This window comes from Hordeum vulgare, chromosome 7H (assembly GCF_904849725.1).
Source record: "Hordeum vulgare subsp. vulgare chromosome 7H, MorexV3_pseudomolecules_assembly, whole genome shotgun sequence".
Lineage (NCBI taxonomy): Eukaryota > Viridiplantae > Streptophyta > Magnoliopsida > Poales > Poaceae > Hordeum > Hordeum vulgare.
The window spans coordinates 35,306,216-35,318,396 of record NC_058524.1 but is presented as its reverse complement, the minus strand read 5'-3'; the positions used below and the strand labels follow the sequence as shown (position 1 = coordinate 35,318,396).

The following is a 12,181-nucleotide window of genomic DNA, read 5'->3' as shown; positions in this document are numbered from 1 at the left end:
TTTTAACCGCTTAGTACTCGGTCCAGGAGTTGCAAGTAGTTTCTGGTGTTCATAGTCATGCTGGAGGCCGTGCGTAGCGCTGACCTTAGAGGCGGGTTATGATGCAGTAGGCAGTGGCACGGTGTCCCAAGTGGCACCCGGATGGCGGGCTTGGGAACCCTGCGCACATCGTTTGGGGCCATGGCGGAAACCTCGGCCGGACTTTCGTGCGGGTTACCCTCAGATAGGCGATAAACCTGGACTAGGTATTAGCATGGTTAACGGTCCTGGCCGAATCCCTCGCTGGGCTTCCTCTTGAAGGTTGCTGAGGTGCATGACCTGCACATAGCGATAAGTGGTGAGAGCATGTGTGAAGAAGTACACCCCTGCAGGGTTATGATCTATTCGAATAGCCGCGTCCGCGGATATGGACTACTTGGAAACATACGTTAAGATAAGTGTGAGTGTCGTGGATGGCATTTCTGTAGGGAGACGGAATGATTGTTTCTATAGGCATCACGTCAGAAACAAGTAGACCGATACTTTCTGCATCTACTACTATTACTCCACACGTCGACCGCTATCCAGCATGCATCTAGTGTATTAAGTCCATAAGAACAGAGTAACGCCTTAAGCAAGATGACATGATGTAGAGGGATAATCTCAAACCAATGATAAAAACCCCATCTTTTTACCCTTGATGGCAACAACTTGATGTGTGCCTTGCTGCCCCTACTGTCACTAGGAAACGGAACCACATGGTAGAACCTAAAACCAAGCACTTCTCCCATTGCAAGAAACATAGATCTAGTTGGCCAAACAAAACCCAAGACTCGGAGAGACTTACAAGGATATCAAATCATGCATATTAGAAATCAGCAAATACTCAAATATATATCGTAGATAATCTGATCACAACTCCAAAATTCATCGGATCTCGACAAACACACCGCCAAAGAAGATTACATCGGATAGATCTCCATGAAGATCATGGAGAACTTTGTATTGAAGATCCAAGACAGAGAAGAAGCCATCTAGATACTAACTACGGACCCGTAGGTCTGAAGTGAACTACTCACGAGTCTTTGGAGGGGCGATGATGATGATGAAGAAGCCCTCCAACTCCAAAGTCCCCTCCGACAGGGCGCCGCGAAGGGTCTCCAGATGAGATCTTGCGGAAATTTAGGAATTTATAGGCCAAAAACCTAGGTCAGGGGCGGCCAGCGAGGCCATAAGCCTGCCCACCGCCGCCTCCCCCCTAGTAGTGGAGTGGGGGCTTGTGGGCTCCCTGGAGCCCACCTGGCTTGGCCCAAAAGCCCCCTGGTCTTCTTCCGTTCGGGAAAAAATCATTTCGGGGTTTTTCTTCCATTTGGACTCCCCTGAAAAGAGTCAAAAACACAGAAAAAACAGGAACTGGCACTTGGCACTAAATTAATAAGTTAGTCCTAAAAATAATAAAAAGATACATAAAACAACCAAAGAAGACAAGATAACAGCGTGAAACCATAAAAAATTATAGATACGTTTGAGATGTATCACGTGTCTTTCTGCAAATGCGTTTGACATATATGCTCAAAATGTCTCCGTATGCTAAGTACATGAAAGATATTGTGACTAATAAGAGGAGGATACCCGAGGTTGAGATTTTCACCATGCTGGCTAACTATACCTTCAAAGGTGGAACTTCCAAGAAACTACGTGATCCCGGTGTGCCCACTCACTACAGGAATCGAGCATTTTGCCGTCAGGGTGCTACAGACGACAAAGAGAGAATTACAGATGGAAAAAAAATTTGCCGTCAGCCCATGAAGGCAAAAAATGTCGTCAACCCATGTGCCGCAAAGGGTAATTTTGCCGTTAGCATTTTTTCTTGCAGACGGCAATTTTTTTGCCGTAAGTGAAAATGGTTTGCCATCAGCTATTATGAGGCAGACGGCAAAAAAATGTGACTAACAGAACAACGCCTCTAACTGACAACGTTACTGCCTTTGCCGTCAGCCAAAGAAGTACTGTCAGCAAATTATATGGAGGGTTTGCCGTCTCTTGAGGTTCTACACACGACAAAGCATATGATACTTAGCCGTCAGCGAGGGATGCGCAGACAGCAAAGCATATATACATACTTTTTTAGTTTGCATTGCTTTATTTTGGTACTTCAATAGACAATACATATTCTTATAAACACTAGTGATCCATATAGATAGAAATGATTACACAAATGCAACTGACACACATAGTACAATTGATCCATATCACATATATGAACAGAACATGTTCATGCATTATCTATATCACACCATATATAACACATATGTCATGGTGATCCATATCACAAATAGATAGATAGATATGACAATGAGACATTTTGGCACTACAAGATTTGTCACCTGAGATACAAGCTACAGGCCAGACCCACTGCAGGAAGCGACATACGTTTGTTGAGCACGATGGCAACCTCCTGCTCCTTATACTACTCCATCATTGCTGCGCCAACTACTGCTGGTCGAAGAAGCTCGGCTGGTTCATCCAGCACCTGCACCACAACAGACCAAGAAAGTTTCACATCCACATACAACGGACACAAGAAACAGTTATTTGGGGCACAAAAATAACTTCACTAGGCATCAAAATGGGCACAAAAGCGTAAGGCTAGAATACTAGAGGGTTCTTTTCTATCCGAGGGGCTCGCTCATAGATTATATCATTTTCCGTCTCCGATATTGTGTATAAATTGATTGTTATTTCCTGGTTCTAGTCGTCCATACGATCCTTTCCAGTAGCAGCAAGATTTATTTTGCCTATTTTATTAGCGTGTCATCAAGAAAGAGACGAGTAAACTCCATAAGTTCAATCTCTAATGTGTACATAATAATTATTCAAGTGTATTGAAGATCAATGCACACATTTCATAAAGTAAGACGAAATCTGCATGCAAAGCTTGAAATATGTACAGTAAGGCCTCTCCACCATTTGGACTGCTATAGCTTATGTTAACCTGCATATGAATTGAAAATAAGTTCAGTAAGGCCATACAAATAAAGAATAACAGTTAAATTGACTGAACCACCAGCATACCAAGAAGAAACGCATATTGCTTGTGAAAACAAATTAAAGTTTATACCCTTTTAGATTCACCCTTGCTGAGAGGTAGCAATATGTGCTTAATACTTATATCTGATGTTGCTTTGACGCCAACAGTTACTTTTTTGTGGGGAGTATTCTGGACTACAAAAAATTGTCCAATTGAAGCTGCGAGAAGAAAGAAACATGATGAAGCTTTCTCAAGACTAATGGAATTGACGGTCATACAAAATAGTCCATAATATAATTGTGCAAGCAAGCATAATGCTTCTTGAGATTCATTAAAGTGAAAGGCAAGCTAGATAGACCATGCTATGATTTTAGCTAGGAGAAATGCTACCATGCGCAAACCTAATTGTCTGTCAAATTACCAGCATGTTATTCTCTAGTGATTCTTAACCTGTAAATGAATATTGCATTCACCAAATGGTAACCAGTATGCCCTGAAGCAACTATCCACTAAGGCACTAAGACAGTAACTGATGTACATAGTTACTTAGTAGTATTAAACAAAGCCCTCTGGAATTTTTATGCAGCAAAAAAAGTAGGTCCTTCAAGAACAATATACAAAGCCCTTTGGAAATTCTTGATAGGATTTAGTATGAAGATATGCCAGTATTACTTTCTGGTGCTGTTTACCGGTCTCAGGGTTCTGCAGAGCAGTTGATAATTGATCAAGTTCTTTGGAAGTGCCACTCTTCTCAGATCCGCCTGTAGAGAGGGTAGGTGCAGGAGCTCCATGAAGAAGAGATCAAAGCAGCCACTAAATCCGAAGCTTGTCCGTATTCTCGGAAGAACGCCAGTCCATTTCCACAAAATTAGCCAATAAGCTAGCTATCAAAGAACAGCAATCCTCACCTCGCCGGAGCCAGGCTTCTTGCCCTGCAAAACCCTAGCCGCTGCCGCACGGTGCGGTAGCAGGGCGAAGGCAAGGAGGAGCGCCGCGAGCACGGCGAATCCGAGGAGCCCATCGAATTCGGGGAAAAATTCCAGGCGTGTCGTGGGAGCGGGAGGCGGGTGTCAGCCGGCTCGCCGTCCGATCCGGCGGTGCCGGGGAGGCGTCGCTGGTCGCATCGGCCGCGGCGAGGGGTCCGGGGGGATCGCGATCTGGAAGGGGGCCGGATCGCCGCGTGTCGACCGGGATATGGACGCCTCCGTCGATGCACGCATGGCACGGAGGGGGCGAGGAGGCCGAGGGGACGGAACGGAACCAGGAGGAGGCTTGGGCAGCCGTGCACTCGCTCGCGCGCAGGTGCTCTGGTCTCTGGAGGCGCGGCGGCGAGGCCGGGGTCGCCGGGGCGTGGGGTGTCAGGGGCGAGGCCAGGGCGCGGTGGCGCGGAGCCGAGATCGCCGGGGCGTGGAGATGGGGGCGCCGGATCTGGTGCGTGAGAGATAGATAGATGTAAAGGGAGAGGGAGGTGATCTACATTTTTGCCGTCTTCATTTTTTTTACAGACGGCAAAATTTATACCTGCCGTCATCAATTTTTTTAACAAACGGCAAAATATATATTTGCCTTCATTTTTTTTACAAACGGAAAAAAGGTTTTTGCCGTCATCAATTTTTTTAACAGACGGCCGTCAGCTCTTTTTATTAAAGACGGAAAAATGTGTCTATGCTGTCAGTCATTCTTTGCCGATAGCAGATGACGGCAAATGTGGTCTTTGCCGTCATCCATGACGGAAATTATGTGATTCCTGTAGTGACTATACCTTGCTCCATTAAAAGAAACTACGTTAGAACTGCATTATGCGACCTTGGAGACGGTGTTAGTGTTATGCCTCTCTGTCTCTATCTTAGACTTGAACTGGATAAGTTGACACCCACTGAAATCTCTCTGCAAATGGCCGACAAATCAACTGCTTTCCCTATCGGCATTTGCGAGGATGTGCCTGTTGTGGTTGCTGACGTCACCATCTTAACAAACTTTGTTATCTTGGATATTCCCGAGGATGATGCCATGGCGGTCATCCTCAAAAGACCCTTTTTAAACACCGCAGGGGCTGTTATAGATTGCAACAAAGGCAATGTCACTTTTCCTGTCAACGGTAATGAGCATATGGTGCACTTTCCGAAGAAACCATATCGAGTACATTGCATCAATGCTATCGAAAAGACTTCATCGATTCTTATTGGGAGCTTTGAATGCCCTATACCTCGTGTCAAGATGAAGTATGATTTGCTTGTCGGGGAGATACATAACCCCATTGAGGTGACCTAGTGACTATTCGGAAATTATCCATTCTCTCTTGTGATTCGAAAAGATTTGTCGAGGAGACTTGATCAACCTCATTGACGGATTTCTTTCGATGACCATGAGATGGATGAATCGAGGAGTCACAAACCTCTGTTCCAAGCTTTCACCTTAGGTTGCTTAGAATAAAAATGATAGATTTAGTTTAGTTTTCCCTGTTTTCTGTTTTAGTGTCTGGTAGAAAAGTACCCCTTAAATAAAAGTTCTCCAAACGTCGTGAAAATCAAGTATGATTTCTTCTGGTATTTTTGAAAAATTCTGAGACAAAGAGCTTGTCTGGGGGGTGCACCAGGTTGCCACAAGCCCTTGGGGCACCGGGACCCCCCTGGCCGCGCCACCCAGTCTTGTGGGGCCCACAGGCACCCCCTCCACTCATTCTTGCTCTCATCTGGTTCTCCTACCTCCAAAAAAATCGTTTCGCAGCTCAAACCCGTGTTCTTGCTCCTCTTCCCGGGATTTTTGATCTCTTTGCTCAAATCACCATTCTCCGAACTGTTTTGGGGAAATTACTCCTTGGTAAGTGACTCCTCCACTGGTCCAATTAGTTTTTGCTCTAGTGCCTTATACTCCGCGTATTTTTGCTGCCTTGGTGACCATGTTCTTGAGCTTTGCATGCTGATTCTAGATGGTCCCAAGTGGTTTTGATGCGTAATATGGCCTGTAGGCACTTGTTGGAGTAGTTGCTACGAGTTTCATTGTGACTTGTTCACTTTTCCTTAGAATCACTGAAAATTTCAGAAAAGGAAGATGTTCAGGAGAAACTTTCATGGTGGTTCCTCAAGCAAGAGAGGCCCCCGTCTTGCGATTCGGGAGCCTGATGCTTACCAACCAAGGGACGCGTAGGTACAACCATGTGAATGGCCTTCTAATGAATTTATGATCGAGGCAGGTTTCAAAGACGAGTTTGATGCACTTGTTCTCAACGTCGGACTCGAAGAATTCATATCCGATAAATGTGAATAGTATGTTGCTCTCACTGCCTCTTTTGTTCATAGATTCAAACTTTCAGTTAGCCGTGACACATCGGTACTGTTTGATCTCTATGACAAATCGTATACCATGGATTTACAGGATTTCAATAGAATTTGCAAAATACCTATTTGGGGTAGCCTCAATGATCCTCCTAAATCTTCGGTTAGAGATTTTTGCTCTGGTATTACTGTTGGAGAAACTAGAGACCTTACGCAAGCTACCATGGGGAGTATTCATTTTCCTGCCTTGCATTAGTTTGGCCTCTTCATAGGCAGGTGCATTAATGACAAGATTGAGCATTGTCCCCTCTGCGCACCCAACCTTAGCATCCTTAAGAGTGAAGTGACGGGTGACAAGAGTTTCAACATGGGAGCTATTATAGCAAGGAGGCTGAATAAGAATGCTAATGAAGGGGATTTCTTTGCTGGGATCTATGCCACTCGCATAGCAAATTTTCTTGGAGTATCCATCCGCGAAGGAGATCCCCCGCTCCATACACCTTTCCTTGACCGCGTCGCTTTGACACGCTACCAGTTCCTTGAGAGGGATGATATTTAACCGGCATCGTGTTTTCCATAGAACCCTTCCTGATCCTGCCTTCTGTGACTGTCACGTAAAATGGAGATATTACATAACCAGAGGAGAGGGAGAGGAGTATGAGAGGGAGGAAAAGGCTGCTCGTCTCCGTGAGGCAGCTATTCAGGCAGTGGCTGCAGCGCTTCCGTATAACCCCCATTATGATTTTGGGTTTCGCCAGGACCATCCTTGGGAGTAGACCAACTTAGGCCAAAAGCCTAAGCTTGGGGGAGTATCTGTTCTCACCGATTTTACATTCTTGCTTATGCTTTCACTTTGTTCGTCGGTGTTCACACTTTTTCACTATATCATCCATGCTAGCTTATTTCTTTTTCTCATTTTCTTTTCGTGTGTCTGTCTAGTTTGAGAAAACCCAAAAAGATTTTCTTTTCTTCTTTTCCTTGTTGGGAGCTTTCCCGTGTAAATAGTTTTCTTTTTCTTTGAGTCAAGGTAGAAGATATTGGTTACAATGTTTAGTGGCTCTCGCATGCATACCTGTTTAGCTGTCAAAAGAGCCATATTACTTTGTCTTCTCGTTTGTGTTTGCCTGCAGATTCCAGCGTAGTCCAATGCACGAGCACGCTTATTATTGTTCACATTATTTGGTCGTGCAAGTGAAAGGCAATAATGACGATATATGATGAAGTGACTGAGCCTGGAAAAGCTGATATGAACTCAATCTATTTTGTTTTCGTAAATATGACTAGCTCATCATGCGTGATTCAGCTTTGTTGTGAGAGAAGCATGTTTGCAATGACAACTTAGAGATCATAGTTGCTTATGCCATGCTTACTTAACTAGGAGCTTATAATGGTTTGTCTTGGATGCCCACGTAAATGTTGAGATGACTGTGTTGTAGTATGATAGGATGGTATCCTCCTTTGAATGATTCAAGTGGCCTGACTTGACACATGTTCACGCATGTAGTTGAAACAAAATCAACATAGCCTCTATGATGTTCATGTTCATGGTGATTTATGTCCTACTCATGCTTGCATTTTGATGACCATTGTCGCTCTCTAGTTGGTCGCTTCCTAGTCTTTTGCTAGCCTTCACTTGTACTAAGCGGGAATACTGCTTGTGCATCAACTTCCATAAACCCAAAGTTGTTCCATATGAGTCCACCATACCTACCTATTTGCGCTATCTACCTTCCTTTCCAAGTAAATTTGCATGTGCCACTCTCTAAACCTTCAAGAAATAATCTGTTTTGCATGCCTGAACTGCTCATGTGGTGACAGGGGCTATTGGTATCTTCCATGCTAGGCGTGTTATCCTCGATATCTGTTTATTCACTATCATTCACGAGAAAGGGGCCGGTAATTGGAATTCCCAGTTCCATGCTCAAATCGAAAAGATAATTGCTAACAAATCTCCTCCCAGGATGGATGTTGGTATGGACAGTACCCGACGATTCGGCTAGCCGTGGAGTGTGATTGATTGGTGGTGGGGGAGTCAAAACTTTACTTTTCTGTTTGGGGACCGCCTATAGCATGTGTAGCGTGGAAGATGTTCAGAACTCTTAGTCATTGCGTTGACAATAATAACATGCCACCCAAAATTATTATCTCTCTTTTAAAAGCTTGAGCTCTGGCACCTCTGCAAATCAATGCTTCCCTCTGCGAAGGGCCTGTCTATTTATGTTCTTGTCGAGTCATCCTCCTCTTATAAAAGCACCAATTAGAGAGCACCTCTGTCATTTTTATGCTTTCCTTTGAACTGTGTTGAGTATGACTGTGACTGGATCTTCATTGCCATGAATTACAATGTTTAGTCAGCCCTTGGTCTTTGAAGGTCCTCTGCATTTATGTTTTTCGGTATCCGAAAGAGCTAGCGAGATACCATCTATTTGTACTGCTTCATGATTTTTTGATTGAAGTGTTGACATTTGAGGCTTATTATTATTTTCTCGCTAGCTGATTATGTCATTGATATGAGTTTACCGTGAGACCTAGATGTCATTTTCTTGTGTGGTTTGCTTGTGACCTTGCTAAAATTCCGGTTATGAGTTAGACATAGTTGCAACAACAAGATCAAAGGATTTCGTCAAAGTTTTTCTTTTGTCTCTTTCAGTTTGTCAGCTGAATTGCTTGAGGACAAGCAAGGCTTTAAGCTTGGGGGATTTGATACGTGTCCGTCGTATCTACTTTTCCGAACTCTTTTGCCCTTGTTTTGGACTCTAATTTGCATGATTTGAATGGAACTAACCCGGACTAACGTTGTTTTCAGCAGAATTGCCATGGTGATGTTTTTGTGCAGAAATAAAAGTTCTCGGAATGACCTGAAAATTTACGCAGAATTTTTGTGGAATTAATGAAAAATACCCGTGCAAAGGTCCAACGGAGGAGGTGAGCTAGTGGCCCACCAGCCGAGGGGCCGCGGCCACCCACCCTGGCCGCGCCGTGAGGGCTTGTGGGGCCCACGAGGCTCCACCGCCTCCAAACTCAGCTCTATATATTCCGTTTCGCCGGAAAAAAATCAGGGAGAAGTATTCATCGCGTTTTACGATACGGAGGCTCCGCCACCTCCTGTTCTTCATCTGGAGGGCACATCTGGAGTCCGTTCTAGGCTCCGGAGAGGGGAAATCGTCACCATCATCATCATCAACCTTCCTCCATCGACAATTCGATGATGCTCTTCACCGTTCGTGAGTAATGTCATCGTAGGCTTGCTGGACGGTGATGAGTTGGATGAGATCTATCATGTAATCGAGTTAGTTTTGACGGGGATTGATCCCTAGTATCCACTTTGTTCTGAGATTGATGTCGCTACTACTTTGCCATGCTTAGTGCTTGTCACTAGGTGTCGTGGTTTTGTCACGGCAGATGTCCTCGTGAAAGGACTTAGTATTGGAGCCATCGCACTTTGGTGGCGACTCAAAGGGGTTGAACGGGAGTGAAACGGTGATTTACCCAGGTTCGGCCCCTCGTGAGGAGGTAAAGGCCTACGTCCTGCTTTGAGTTGTATTGATGGAGTTTCGATTACAAGGAGGGCGTAACTCGCCAGACCTAGCACTCGTTGATTTCTAACCTGCCCTCTCCTTCCCTGGGACTCGCCTTTATATACAGGTCGAGCCCTTAGGGTTTACAAGAGTCCTTTCCTTTCTACAAACCGTGACTCTTAGGATCTCTAAATCGCCATCCTTCCAATGTTTGGAAACCTTCCGGAAGTTGTAAACCGCCATACAACCTTCGGTCTTGCTAGGCCAAGGCACGAACCATGCTTAGATGAATCGCCAGATTTGGTGACCCGGCCCACCTAGGGCGGGTTATCAATAGATAATATCCCCAACATTAGGCCCCAGATTGACTTGAATTTTCTTCACGCGAATATTCTTACTCAATTAAGGGCGATTCATTTTTCATCCTCTTTTATACGCCATGAACTTAACCCGCCATCTGCTGCGGAAAGACTTAAGTCGCCAAACCATTTCTCGTTGGTACCTTCTTATGCCTTGAATTCCGGAAAAGATAACTACGTAATCCCAACGGATCCTACGGTATCATTATCCCAAAATTTTCGGAGCGTCATCATAGCGAATCTTTATCTTTTGGTGGTTCCCGCTAGTGGCGCCTCGATTCGAGCGCCTGCCCTGTTAAATAGGTGAGGCGAGAGGACTGGGCGCATTCCACCTACCAGTCTTGTCGCCCCTTCTCCCCATTACCGCAGCGAAAACCCTCATCGTCTTCCGAGAGCTCCGCCACCAACCGTGGTTCTCGACGTCGTCCGAAAACTTTTGGTGCCGCCCGATGACCTTGTTGCCACCAAGCACTTCGACGCGGCCGAGCAGTTCGCCGTTATCGACCCTCTCGTCATCGTCGAACACCTCGTCGCCGCCGAACACTTCGTCGCCGCCCAAGGTTTTCGCGCCCATCCGGAAGCCTTCATCGTCGTCGACCATCTCCAGCCGAATCCACCAGGTTAGGTTTCCGTTTATTCAAGAGCAGATCCTCGTTCTCTTTCGAAGTTCATCACTGCCATGTTCTTGGCGCTTCCCGAATAGTTTTTACTTGTTCCTGATTAACTGATGGCGACGATGACGAGAAAACCAATGTCTTTGATACCTTTATCTGTCCGCTCTCAATTTGCACACTTAGAGTAATACATCACCAAATTAACTGTATTATCCCATCTTAGTCGTAGGTTATCGCATCCGGTCATTCTCCGTGTTTATTTCCATCTGTCCAGTAGATCCGTAATCTACCGCTTGTTATGTGAAAACTGTTTGTAGTCTTCATACTTCGCCATTTTTGGATAAATGCCTCCGATGCCTTGAAGCTCCGCTCCCTTAAGTAGCCAACGTGTCTTAAGTCGCCCTAGCAACTTGATCCGGGCCTTCATTGGCGGATCAAAAATTCTCCTCCGCCAGCGAACAAATTACTTGGCGCGTCAAAAGAAATCGCTTCACCTCTTACAATAGATGTTTTGGCGTGTCAATTCACCCGTACCTTATCCCTTTGTAGCATGGGCGCCGTCTTCAAAAGTGACTGGATCCCTACCAAGGTTAATGATGCCATACTAGAGGATTATGTGAAAACGGGAAATTTGGACCCTCAGGATGTTCTCGGTTGGCGTACCGGGTTCGGAGAAGAAATCCCCAATCCCAAAGATGTTCTCGGTTGGCGTACTTTATCCCTTTCATGAATGTCCGCCTCCAAGATCTAGGTCCCAACTCAATAAGCAATCTATGCCAGTTCCAGGTATTTTGTGAGGCTTATCTACGGACGGAACCCTCAGTTCCCTTATTTTGGTATTTCTTCCACTTAAATCGCCAAACAGAATTTCACAATGGTGCCAGCCTGGAGCTCGGAGGTGTAAATGATCAGCGCCGTAGGGATAGCCCATTTCCGTCACTCGCCATGCCAAGCCACCCCAAAGGCTAGGGCGAGTCTTGGTTCTATTGTCAAGAGACCTCGCATGTAGGAGAAAACAAACTTCTGGGTTATAGGGGAGATCGCCTTCCAACGAATTTCAAGCTTCCGGACAAGCTCACCGAAGAAGAGGAGTCAGATTTTATCCCAGTATTGTCCGAGTTAAGATCTTTGACAAACAACGGCCTTACTGGGTTGACTTGATCCACTGCTGGGTCGAATGGCGCATCCTCCCTTTAAGTCGCCGGGACGGGTTAATGTGTGAATTTGACGGCACTCTAGATCATCCTCAATGCTACTTCCACACGGCTCTAACGGAAAGTGATATTGTCACCATGATCAAGAAGCTGACCTTCAAGCCTGCGGGAAAATGCGTCCAAATAGGTCTCAAACCTTTGTGCAAGATTAATCCGGCACCCAAGGTAAACAACTTTAACCCGCCTTTGTC

General features: G+C 45.3%; 1 pseudogene; it reads right to left on the bottom strand.

Moving 5' to 3' along the window:
- Nucleotides 1-2,792: 2,792 nt before the first annotated feature.
- LOC123408160 lies at nt 2,793-10,763 on the bottom strand (annotated as a pseudogene).
- Nucleotides 10,764-12,181: the final 1,418 nt, after the last annotated feature.